We start from the raw sequence: 13,214 nt of genomic DNA on the forward strand, positions 1-13,214 counted from the left end.
TATATTTTCTTGATTTTGATTTGATTTTAGAGTTATGAGCCGAATCCAGTGACTAGGATTGATGTTTGTTGTGTTGATGGGCCCACGACCATGTTCGTGAAGCCCCATGCCATCCACGTCACAGATCTGTGACTTTTTGTTTTCTGTTACAGAGTTCGATCGATCGAACATATTTCTTCGATCGATCTGAGTGAGATCGATCCCACTCATTTTTGTGATTGATCAAACTTTTATCGATTTCTCATTTTTAAGATCGATCCAAGTGAGATCGATCTCACAACTTTTGTGATCGATCGAACTTTACAGATTTGCAACACACACTTCATCCATCATATATTATGTTTCATGCTATCTCATACATGCCCAATGCCTGTGTTTTCCACATTGGATGCACTTCATACTTATCCTATCTAGCATGCTTTACATCATGTCACTTATTCCTTGTCACTTGCATAGATTCATGTTCTTTATCTGTTTTGTCTATCTTATTTGACATACATGATTCTATGAACTGTGCTTTAATTCTTTATATCGGCACTGACTTCCCTTGCAAGTTTTCTTTTTCTTTTTATAGGCCATGGCTAGGGTTAAGACTGTAGCTCACAGACACTATCACCATAGGGGCAGGCAGAGTTTGGATGACTAGGACCCCATTCAGGAGGACCAGCCAGCCAAGCCCACTCCACCTTAGTCTCCCTTATTTGACAGCAAATTGCACTCTGCTGTTGAGGCATCTACTTCACAGGCTCACGCTGAGGCTGAGCACATACCACCTCCATCACCACAGCCAGCTCAGCCAGCCCAGCAGCTAGACCGACCTTTACATAGATACTCATACCTTTCAGTGGCGCACAAGTCGATCTTTGATACAGACTTCTTTTCCCGATCGGTACTTACCCGATCAACATATGATGATATATTACGAAGGGGCCTTGCAACCATTCTTGCCCCTGTCACATACCCGGTGTACCCGAGGCTAGTACAGATGTTCTTCCAGAACCTCCGGCCTGACCCACGTAACACGGCGGAGCTGAGGACCACCATTGATGGTCATTTGATCTCTATTACAGCGGACACATTATCCAGATCTTGCCACTGTCCACATGTCTGCCCTCTAGAGCTACAGGACACATATCCCACTCTCTAGAGGCCATTTTATGCGGACATGGCAGTTTTTCTCACAGGTCACTATGCCGATGGTGAGACTTTCGCCACCCGCACCTATCTTCCGGACGACCTGTGGTTTTTTGACTCTGTCTTGTTCCGTAACATCTTTATGGTCGGCCATAAGACATAGAGGTGCGGCGACTATCTTATAGCTCTATATGTATTCTATACAGGGTGTTAGCTATCTATCCCAACACTCATCTGGAGCGTCATGATGAAACTGTATGTCGACCACATCAGTAAGGCCAAGCCCAAAAGGGCTAAGTATCTCCCATTCGGCCACCTCATCACCCAAATTCTACGTGATCAGCGTTATCCCTTCCAATCACAGGAGAAGCCTGAGTCTGGGGCTTGTTCATTCAAGAAAAAGAACTGGGATAAGAGCTACAACACTTTTACCAAGAGTCTGCAGGACTACGTTGCCAAGGCAGCAGAGGATCTAGAAGCAGAGGAGATGGCACCAACAGCAAACCCGGCAGTGGACGACGTCGCAGTCGATTCGGCTGCCGTACACATGGATATTGATTTGGAGCAGCCTGTAGAGGACCCAAAGCAACTCTCTCCAGTTGGGTTACCCGTTCACGATGAGGAGCAGCCTCAGGATCATGATTCTACCGATCCAGCCACACCTGAGGCTCCTGCTCACATACCTGACTTTGGAGAGCGACTTCAGACTCTAGAGGACGCCGTGGTATCTATCCGGGCAGAGACTGTCTCCATTAGAGCTGACATTGTTTCCCTCCGCACGGATATCATGACTGCATTCAGAGATCAATCCAGAGACATCCGTGGAGCACGACCTGCCTGTCCTACCTCCTCCACTTGATCTTTCCATTCTTCTTATTCCACTTGCATATTTTTGATACTGTTATATTATTTTTGCAGCCGTGTCTGTCGGCTTTGATACTGGATGTACTGTACTTTATTTTTGGTCTATATATGATTTCTTTATGAATGTCCTATTTTCATATTCTTATATCTATCTGTTTGACTCCATCAGGTGCATCCCAGTGACTTCAGTGAGAAAGACTACTGCCCAAAATTTTCAGGGTCACCTTTATACATCTCTTTATTTTTAATTGTTATCCCATTTACATTTGCATATCCACTGTGCACTGTGATTATCCCTTTTGTTATCTGATGAGTTTTATCCAAGTGCCAAAATTTTAGGACCACAGTTAATCCCAAGTTTGGGGGAGCTATGCCACCCACTTTGGATACTTCTGTCCAGGCCATTCTTTGCCTTAGTTGCACTGGTATACTCTTTCCTTTTGTTCTCTTTGCACATTGAGGACACTATGCCATTTAAGTTTGGGGATAATGGTGCTTTGCAGTGTTTGTTTTTAAATTCAAAATTTTGAGCATAACTTATGTATTTGAGGGATTTTCTATGATTGGTCCATGATTAGCTAAGATTTTGATCTTTTAAGGACTATATTGCTTAAAATTTAAAAATTGTTTAACTTGAGAGTCCAATACTCCTTGTATGCTTTGTTGATGCTATTTAGGAGTAAATTTTTTCGAAAGATTGATATCTTGCTTGCACTTGTGGTCCACATCATTCTAATTTTGTGATTGTTTTGAGATTCACTCTAGTATCCTACACTAGCACAGGCGCACACTAGCATTCATTTGTGGGGTACATGCTTTGTTGATTATTGAATTGGTTATATCTTAATTAAGCTAGTAGTGCATTAAAAGCTTTCATTCTTGATAAAGGTAGATGACAACCCCTTTTCACTAAGTAACCGGGATTCTAGCCTCATCAAGTACTGAACTTCTCACGCCGAAAGGTGGAGGGCCCAAACTCTAGGTTAATAATTGAACTTGCTTACACAAAAAAAAAAAAAAAAAAAAAAAAAGTGAGGAATCCCAAAAGGTGAGAAGTGGGAAATGATTAGATGGAGGTTGTTTTGATTTGTAGCCTAGTTGATGTGAGGTTATAATTCCTTAGGGGTGTTTGAACGCCTAATGCCCTAAAGTCGTCTGGTTTGGGAGTCATTGACCTAACGCTCGACCTCATGAATCGCTAGAAAGCTTAATAGATCAACACATTGCACCATGCTTCCATCTTTGATCCAATAAAAAAATAAAAAAAATAAATAAATAAATAAAAATTTGAGTGAAAAGAATAAGCGCACCTAGATGAATAAAGCTTTAATAAAAGGTCCACACTTTGTTTTGATGATCGGTACTAGATTTGTGTGCTACTTTGAGGGTAAAGATGTGATAATTTCTTTAGTTGGCTAAGATAACAACATACTTAATGCTGGTCTACTCAAAAAGGATTCTAGAGTTGTTTTGATTTGCATGATCATTTTATTGACGTGTGGAGGACCATACTTGCTTGCTTGATGTTGAGATTTTGAGAGATTGCTTGGAAATGGTTGAAACATTGCATATTTGAGGTAGTTTTCTTTCAATGCTTGTTTGCAATATTTTTGCCTTTTTTGAAAGAATGAGCTTAATATTTGTGGGTATCATTTCTGGAAACCCTCACGAGACTTCACTCGTCCACTAGGGGTAACCTAGGGGTTTAAAAGGCTTGTTGCATATGCAAAGTGCAATCGTGTTCCCTACAAAAGTGGCATTATCCATTTATTGCTTTCTAAGTTTATAGTTGTTTAGTTGTTCATTTCATTCCTTTACTTTCTAGTTTATTGCTAGGGACTAGCAATATTTAAGTTTGGGGGTGTGATGAGCGCTGAAAAGTGCGCATTTAAGCCCTTTAAGCTTAGGTATTCTAGAACCTTTATCTATTTTATTTTCCCGCTTTACATTGATTTCGTGTTATTTCCATTTTCAGGTACTTATCCCTAAAATAAGCTAACTCAGCCAAATAAGAGCAGAAATGAAGCAATTCTGGGATGAATCAAAGAAATGAATAAAGTAGAGCAAAAGGAAGTAAATGGTGGAATTTCAGCAACTTCGATCGATCTCAAGAAAAGTTCGATCGATCCAACTTTCATCGATCTCAGCATTTCAAGAAGGATCTAAGCTATGTTTGTCCATATTCAAAAATCTCAAAGTTCGATCGATCCAACTTCATTCTCTGATCGATCGAACATTCTTGTCCTTATCCAAATGATTGATCTTATCTAGCTGTACCATTCTACCAACCACTTTTGTTCTTTTCCCAAAAATATCTTCAAAATATCTCAGATTTGTTTTTATCCAAAAAGGCGCCGCCATAAAGGATCGATCAACTTCGGTTCGATAGATCTCAGCCATGTTCGATCTATCCAAGGTCAAGGTTTGATCGATCGAAGTTCCTCCAGTGCGAAAAAGTAAAATTGCCAACTCATAAAAAGTTGTCATCTATCCAATCATTGGGAGAATATTGGAGTACATGCCAGATCATTTTTGGGTGTCACCTAACCTACCAAAAAGGGGATTTAAGCAATTTTTGAGAGGGGATTCACACACAACCATAGGGAGAGATTTTTAGAGAATTCTTAGTGAGAAAGCAAAGGAGAGGATGAGGCTAGAGACACCATTGGAGGCTCTTCATCAACCAAGGAGCAAATTTCTTCTATGGAGCTTGCCCTTGAGGGTTGGAAGACATCATCCATAAGTGGCTAGACATCCTCTTGGGGCTAGAGTTAGCCCTAAGCATGCTTTCTACATCTTGATTTATGTATTTTTGAGGGAATTTGTATCATGATACATGTTTTGACACTTATATATATATAAATCTTGTTTATTCAATGATTTATGTGGTTTAATGCTTCCAATTGATCATTTCATTCTATCCATATATCTATATATGCTAGAATAGATGTTCATGTGTTTATCTCTATTTCTTGTATTGTTGATGCATGTCTATATGTATTAATGCTATAGATCTAGAGATTGTCAAAACATAGTGCTTAATGGAATGCTCTTGTGATTTACTTGATGGTTCATACTCATTTCTTGATGGATTGTACCTTTCCCTTAGTTTAATTAGTTTAATTTCATGTCATTAGCTTAGTTGTAGTGTAGTTATAGTGTAGTTGTTAAATGGGAGGACAATCCATGTTTGTTGTTTGATGTTCCATGCTTTTGAATGCAAGTAGCATATGTCTCTAACCTTATGATGTGTTTGAATTGTGAGCTTAATGAAAGGATTAATGGCTTTGTTTGATATATTATGTTTTTCACTATGTTGCTTAGACAATATATGCTTAATTGGTCATCCTTACTAATTGAAACAACAAAACACACACACACAAATATTGCAACACATATCTTCCCCTCATTAATCATTCATTAAGGGTGTAGAAAATTATGTTTAGTGGTGATCTCTAAACCCTAAGATCTCTCTCTCTCTCTCTTTTATTCTCTTTTTTGCATTATTGTTTACTTTTGTTTAAATTGCATCTTAGTGTAATTCAACCATCAACCAATCTTTTGATCATTCAACCTACTAACCCTAATCTTGATTCCTCAACTTAGTACGACCCACCAATCCCTTGGGACGATCCCTACTTGCCCTAGCTATATTTTTAGTGAAAGGTAGTAGTAGCAATTTCTAAATATAAAACTTGGCCACATTCATCATACCTTTACACCAATACTTTTTGGTGTGCAAACTTTGGGTTTGGATTGACGACACACCAAAAAGAAGGAAAATCAGATTTTTCTCTTATTCTTCCTCTCTTGGCCGGCAGCCATGGATGCCCATGGAGTTGCCACTTTCTCTCTCCTCCTTTGATCCACTTTTCCTAAGTGAAAAGTTTTCAGCCTTAACATTTATTGTTCCCCTCGTCGTGTTCTATCTTTCACCCATATTGGAACCCATTTCTGACCATTTTTTGAGTTTAGGTTTAAAGTCAAGTTGTAGTTTTGATGGGGCTTCTTGGGGTTCATATAGATTGTGTTGTCCCCGACAAAACCCTTCGGTATCGTTGGATTCAGAGCACTTTTTTTCGGTGGGCTTTTGAGATTTTCATCTCAAATTAAGGTAGGGGGTGTTATAATTTCATATTTTTGTTGTTTTGCATGTTTTTGATGGTTATACAACTTGTATGCATGCTTTGGTTAAGAATTTAGAATTTAATTTAATTATTTTCTAGGATTGAGATTTAATTCTCATGATGGTATGTAACTTAGAATTAAATTATGGCATGCTAGAAAATTATGCCTTGATATAGTTGTCAACAGAGATTAAATTTGGATTATTTGGAAAAGAATTGCAACTTTTATTTAATATTTTTCTTTTGTGAAAAATTAATTATCATGGTCGTACCTTGCATGAAATTAAGTGGTGATATGTTTTTAAATTAAGTCTTGGCATGTTCTTCAACATACCTTAATTTGAGAGCATTTGAATGAGTATGAAAATCTAGAGGTTTTGATTAAAAGCATTAATTAAAAATCTATTTCAATGGTTCCATTGGCTTACTTATGTTTTAACTTGATAATTGTGATGATTAGGACTTGTACACTAGCATATATTAATTTGGGACCATTTAGAGTTGTTTTAGAAATTAGAAATTTAATTATCATGATTTAATTAAATTCTATTTCATTGTTCCATGGATTTTGATTATGTTGTAGGAGTTGTTTCTATATTTAAATTGGATTTGGACTTGTGTGTAGTCACTTGGTTATGTTTAAAGCATTGAGTACATTGTTGTTAAATTTATATTCATGAGATCATATTTTCCTAATGGAATATATTATTGCCTTGTGTAATGATTGTACATTTTAAAATTGACATTATGTATGTCATTTTAGAATTGAAACTCTAAGGCATAGATTGTGTGGTTTCAACCTACTTGAGCATGGAAGGTGTTTTCATGCATTATATAAATTATGGATAAGTTGTGAACTTATTTGGATTATTTTTAGATTCTCTTGGGACATGGTTACAAATGACATGGCTAGAGTTTGGCTCTAGTGTGGGAGGTATGAGTTCTTCCCAATTGAGATAGTGCGCACTTAAGGTAGTCTTCCCTGCGGGTTAATGCCCGGAATAACCATTGAGGTCTCGACAGAATTCCGAGCTTAGGTGTCCAAGGATTCCACTATTTGATTTTGCATTCAATTCCAAGTGACAATCATGTTTAATTGTGACTTGTGGTTTTGGCTATTGGCAATTTGATGTTGTTAAGTACATCTATACTAAATTGTTATATTTAGTTGTTTTCACACTTTTAGATTTCAAGTTGATAACTTAGAGAATCTACGTATTGATGTGTGGTTTTAGAAATTCTAATAGTACTAGATTGATATATTTAGTGTTATTGCATTTTAGATTTCAAGTTGATAATTTTGAGAATCTATATCTTGTTGCTTTGTATAGCATGCTTCTATGTTTGTTAAATTGCATAGATATTGTGATTCGTGTTTGTTGTTCAAATGTAGCTTAGGAATGATCCTATAGATTCATGTGGAACATAGGCGTTAGGTGGCATGACCCACTTTTGTCATTTTTGCATTTTAGATTTCAAGTTGATGACTCTGAGAATCTATATTGTGTTGCTTCGTATAGCATGCTTCTATGTGGTTTAAATTGCATAAAGGATGTGTTTTATGCTAGAAATGAGTTAAGGTAGCTTAGGATGCTCTCTGAGTCTAACCTTTGACATAGACGTTAAGTGGCATGACCCTTTTGAATTGTTTCGCATTGTTATAAAAATCTATAAAGAAATCGAGTCGATGCATGTTCATTCTCTACGAGTAAACTTGTTTACTCACCCCGAAATTACTGGGGGATTTGTTTAGGTACACGATTCAAGATTGGAGACTTGCACTTGCTTTGGGTGATTCGTAGATTTGAAGCCTCATGTATTCTTGTTCACATGCAAGTGTTAGCATGTTTGAGTTTGCCTTTGAAATGTAATCTTTCTAACTTGGAGGTTTGACATGTCAAATGTTGTAAATGAATTGTAATAAGGCCATGGGCCATTGTAGCATGTTTAAAATGCTGTATTACACTTGCGTGTATGTTCACATGATCATACACTTGCATACAATTCAGTTTGATCATGCCATGGGTGATTCAAATAAGACTTAGGAACTCATTTCAGCCTTAATGCATAACAGGTTCATTTTTTTTACATTTTTAACCAGTTTCGGTCGACCGGTGGCCTGTTTTGGTCGACTAACCCTCTCTTGATTTTCATGGTTCAGCAAAAATCCCAATTCCAGTAGCCTTTTTCACTTCGAGGCATATTTCAGTCGACCGGTTCTCTACATCGGTCGACCGAAACTTATTTTTTTCATCTCGAGCCTTAAATCAATCGATCGGTTTGTCACTTCGGTCGACCGAACTGAGAGTTCTTTTCTCTTCTCTTTGCAGGCTTATTTTGGCAGACCGATGCTTCATTTCGGTCGACCGAAATGGAGCTACCTTGTGAGTTTTGCTTGGTTTATTGCCTTGACGGTTTAATCTTGTTCCACTTATTTCCATTTGACCTTGTTGGTCTTGTTTAAGCCATTAATGGTGTAAGTAGTCTAGTTTGAACTAGGTTTTGTTTCCTTTGGTTGTCATTGGTTCTATGGGGTACCAATTGACCTTTTTACTCTAGTTTCCGCTTCCGATTATTTCTTTGAGTTTCATGACTTCATGAAAAGTCATTTGGGTGTCTTAGGGATGATTGATGTCCCTATTGATCTTGTTTTTGGTTTCGCTTCCGTATTTCAGATCCTTTATCGGGTCATCTTTTAGTTCATCACTGATGCACCGGGTTGAAAAACTTGGGCCATCACAAAGATTCACCTGGTGTTCAAGGTTAAAGGAGTAGGAGTGTTTCACTGTCAATGAAGAAAAAACGTTCTTGTATTCGACGATTATTTAATCATCCAAATGTATGAACTTCTTTTAAGTTTTCTTGATTTGATGATAAATCACGTGGTTACGATCTAAATATTTATTAAATGTTTCCGTTGTTCCTTCAACTGCTACCATAAATTGAAAGAAGTGGGTTGGATCATGGACAACGTGAATGGAATTATGGTATACCATGTGTGAAATAAAGAAGAAGAGTCCATGTACAACAAAGAATAAATAGAACGTGGGACACATGGGACCTTATGGAAATGCCTGGTGAAAATTCTAACTGTTGAAGGTTGCTAAATTAAAGGAAGGAATATACACACGAACAAATATATGTATCAACTTTTGTGTATTTGAATACAAGGCAGAATAATAGAAGAATGGTAGTTTATGCACGTAGAAGAAGGTGGATACTGATGAGCGCTGAAAAGTGCGCATTTAAACCCCTTAAGCTTAGGTGTTCTAGGACCTTTATCTATCTTATTTTCCCGCTTTAGATTGATTTCGTATTATTTCCATTTTAAGGTACTTATCCCCAAAATAAGCTAACTCAGCTAAATAAGAGCATAATTGAAGCAATCTTGAGATGAATCAAAGAAAGGAGCAAAGTGGGAGCAAAAGGAAGCAAGTGGTGGAAATTCAGCAAGATCGATCTCAGAATATATTCGATCGATTGAAAGTTCATCGATCTCAGCATTCCAAGATGGATCCAAGCTCTTTTGTCCTTATCCAAAGATCCCACAAAGTTTGATTGATCCAACTTTCTTCCGATCGATTGAAAAGATTTTATCTTATTCACTTGTACCACCCTACCTACCACATTTGTCTTTTTTCCAAAAATATCTTCAAAATATCTCAGATTTGTTTTTATCCAAAAAGGCGCCGCCATAGAGGATCGATCCAGCTTCAATTCGATAGATCTCAGCCATGTTCGATCAATCTAACCACAAGTTCGATCGATCGAACTTCCCAAATCCCGAGAAAATCCAAATTCCAGCTCATTAAAAGTTATCTCATATCCAATCATTGGAAGGAATATTAGTGTACGAGCCCAGCTCATTTGGGGTGATATTTGACCTACCTATATAAGGAATATGAACCACTTTTTGAGAGAGACTTTTTAGACACTTGAGAGGCACAATATTGATATTCTTAGTGAAGAAGAAAAGAAAGGAGGAGGCTAGAGACACAAGCTTAGAATTCTTCCATCAACCAAAAAGAGGAGTAATCTCTACCATGGAGTTAGCCCTTAAGGGTTGGAGGACGCCATCCATGAGTGGCTAGACATCCTCTTGGGGCTAGAGTTAGCCCTAAGCATGCTTTCTACATCTTGATTTATGTGCTTTTTAGAGGATTTGTATTGTGATACATGTTTTGACACTATTATATATGTAGATCTTGTTTATTCAATGATTTATGTGGTTTAATGCTTCCAATTGATCATTTCATTCTATCCATATGTCTATGTATGCTAGAATAGATGTTCATGTGTTTGTCTCTATTTCTTATGTTATTGATGCATGTCTATATGTATTAATGCTATAGATCTAGAGATTGTCAAGACATAATGCTTAATGTAATGTTCTTGTGATTTATTTGATGGTTCATACTCATTTCTTGATGGATTGTACCTCCCCCTTAGTTTAATTAGTTTAATTTCATGTCATTAGCTTAATTGTAGTGTAGTTGTACTTTAGATGTTAAATGGGAAGACAATCCATGCTTGTTGTTTGATGTTCTATACTTATGAAAGCAAGTATCACATATCTCTAACCTTGTGATGTGTTTGGTTGTGAGCTTAAAGAAAAGATTAATGGCTTAATTTGATATGTTGTGTTATCCACCATATTGCTTAGACAATATATGCTTAATTTGTCATCCATGCTTGTTGAAACAACCATACACACACTTTGTTGCAATACATGTTTTCCCCCTCATTAATCATTCATTAAGGGTATAGAAAAGCTATGCTTAGTGGTGATCTCTAAATCCCAAGATATCTCTCTTATTTTCTTTCCATTACATTTAATTGCCTACTTTAGTTTAAATTGCATCTTAGTGTAATTCAACCACCAACCAATCTTTTGATTACTCGACCTACTAACCCTAATTTTGATTCCTCAACCTAGTACGACCTACCAATCCCTTGGGACGATCTCTACTTACCCTAACTATATTTTTAGTGAAAGGTAGTAGTGGCAATTTCTAAATGTAAAACTTGGCTACATTCATCATAGCTCTACATCATTATCTTTTGGTATCACAAACTTTGGATTTGGATTGACGACAGACCAAGTTTTTGGCACCGTTGCCTGGATTGATTGAAGGTAACGTCGTATTTATGGAATCAATTAGGAATTGGTACTCTTTTGATCGTGTCTTTACTTTGTTTCCATTTTGGTTACTTATTGTGTTGGTTCTTGTTTGACTAGGTGCATTAAAAAGAAGGTGAGCAAAGGAGCATTTCAAGCAAGGAGCTAAGCAAAAGCAAAGGAAAAGGCTAAAAATCTAAAAAAAAATTACAAGGCTAAAATTGAAATTGAATTGAAGTGCTAAAGGACCTTTTGTGAGCTCTTTCTTAGCTCGATCTCTAGTTAAATCGTCGGTCCGCGTAGAGGCTTATATTTCAATTATTAGATAAATCGTGAGCCCACGTGGAGGCAATTTACTTTTCTTGCATATTGTTGATAGCAGTATGTAATCATTGTATGTGGAGGAAGTTTATTGATTGTTGATTTGTTGTGAAGGGGAAGTGTTTGTCATTATTGCTTGTTGTGTTGCATTCTGCATAAATGGTCGTAGATCATTAAGACCCACTCTTGTCCCTCTAAATTCTTATCTTGAATCCGTTGTTCGAAACCCTAGGGGAAGAGGAAGTTCTAGTCAATCCATTTCATCAATGGAAGGACATAATGAGGACCATGTGGAGGACTTTGGTTACATAGACCAACAAGGCATCCTCCACCCCAATGTGCATCATGATAACATACAAGTTCCATTAGGCAAGCCGAGGCCATTTGTTCATCCACCACAACAACAAGGCCAAGTTCCATTGGGAATGCCAAGGCCAATCTATGCTCCACCACCTCCCATCATTCAAGGCAATCAAGGTGCCCATGTTGCACCTCCAATTGCTAATCCTCCCCTTATTTTAAGAGATTACTATGTGCCTAATGAATACAATGCACGCACATGCATTCAATTGCCACCATTTAAAGCACACCACTATGAGATCAAACTACAAACCATTCAAATGCTTCCTAACTATCATGGACTTCCAAGTGAAGAACCTTATAAGCATTTGGATGAGTTTTTTGAAGTATGTTCTACTGTGAGATACACGAACATGCCGGAAGAGGTCTTAAGGCTTAAACTTTTTCCATTCACCCTTAAAGACAAGGCAAAATATTGGTTTAACAATCTTAGACCTTTTTCAATAACTTCTTGGGCAGAAATGCAACAAGAGTTCTTGAAGAAGTACTATCCGGTTTCTAAGACCAATGCCATGAGAACCTCAATTCGAGAGTTTTCACACGGGGATGGGGAAACGTTCCATGAGGCATGGGAAAGATTCAATGAATTGCTTAGGAAGTGTCCACATCATGACATGCCCAAATGGCAATTAGTTCAATATTTCTTTGAGAGCTTATCGGACAATTACAAGGGTATGGTTGATGCTTCCATGGGTGGCTCTTACATTGATAGGCATGATGATGACGTGTGGCATCTTTATGAGAGCATGAGTGAGAATTCTTTGCATCAAACTTTATCTTCTAAGAATGGTAAGAATTCAAGTGGAAGGAAAAGTGTTGGCTTACATCAAGTTGACCATTCCAATGAAATAGCCACCGAGATGAAATCCTTATCTCAAAGGTTTGATCAATTCTTGATCAACCAAAACTCGGCAAATCAAGTATCTTCCATCCCTAACCATTCCCATCATGCATCCAATGAGACATGTATGACTTGTTCAAGTGTTTTACATTTTACTTCCAATTGTCCCCATGGACATGTGCAAAGTGAGCATCATGAACAAGTCAATGCAACTTTTGTTAATCAAGGGAACAATCCTTATGGCAATCATTATAATCCTAGTTAGAGGAATCCCCCGAATTTCTCTTAGAGAAACCAAGGGGAATGCTCAAACCCTTCCCAAGGTGGTTTCCAAGGGAAGTATGTTCCACCTCCGATGCAAAGCCAAGGTTCTCAAGGATATAGACCATTTCAATCACAAGGAAACCAATTCTCTAATTCTCATTTTCCTAATCAACCATCATATTCT

General features: G+C 37.5%; 1 pseudogene; it reads right to left on the minus strand.

Annotated features, from left to right (window-relative positions):
• Positions 1-12,442: 12,442 nt before the first annotated feature.
• Positions 12,443-12,541, minus strand: LOC132315236 (small nucleolar RNA R71; annotated as a pseudogene).
• Positions 12,542-13,214: the final 673 nt, after the last annotated feature.

This window comes from Cornus florida, unplaced genomic scaffold, assembly GCF_030987335.1.
Source record: "Cornus florida cultivar Cherokee Brave unplaced genomic scaffold, ASM3098733v1 CherokeeBrave_3.0.0_Hap2_Chr06, whole genome shotgun sequence".
Classification (NCBI taxonomy): Eukaryota; Viridiplantae; Streptophyta; class Magnoliopsida; order Cornales; family Cornaceae; genus Cornus; species Cornus florida.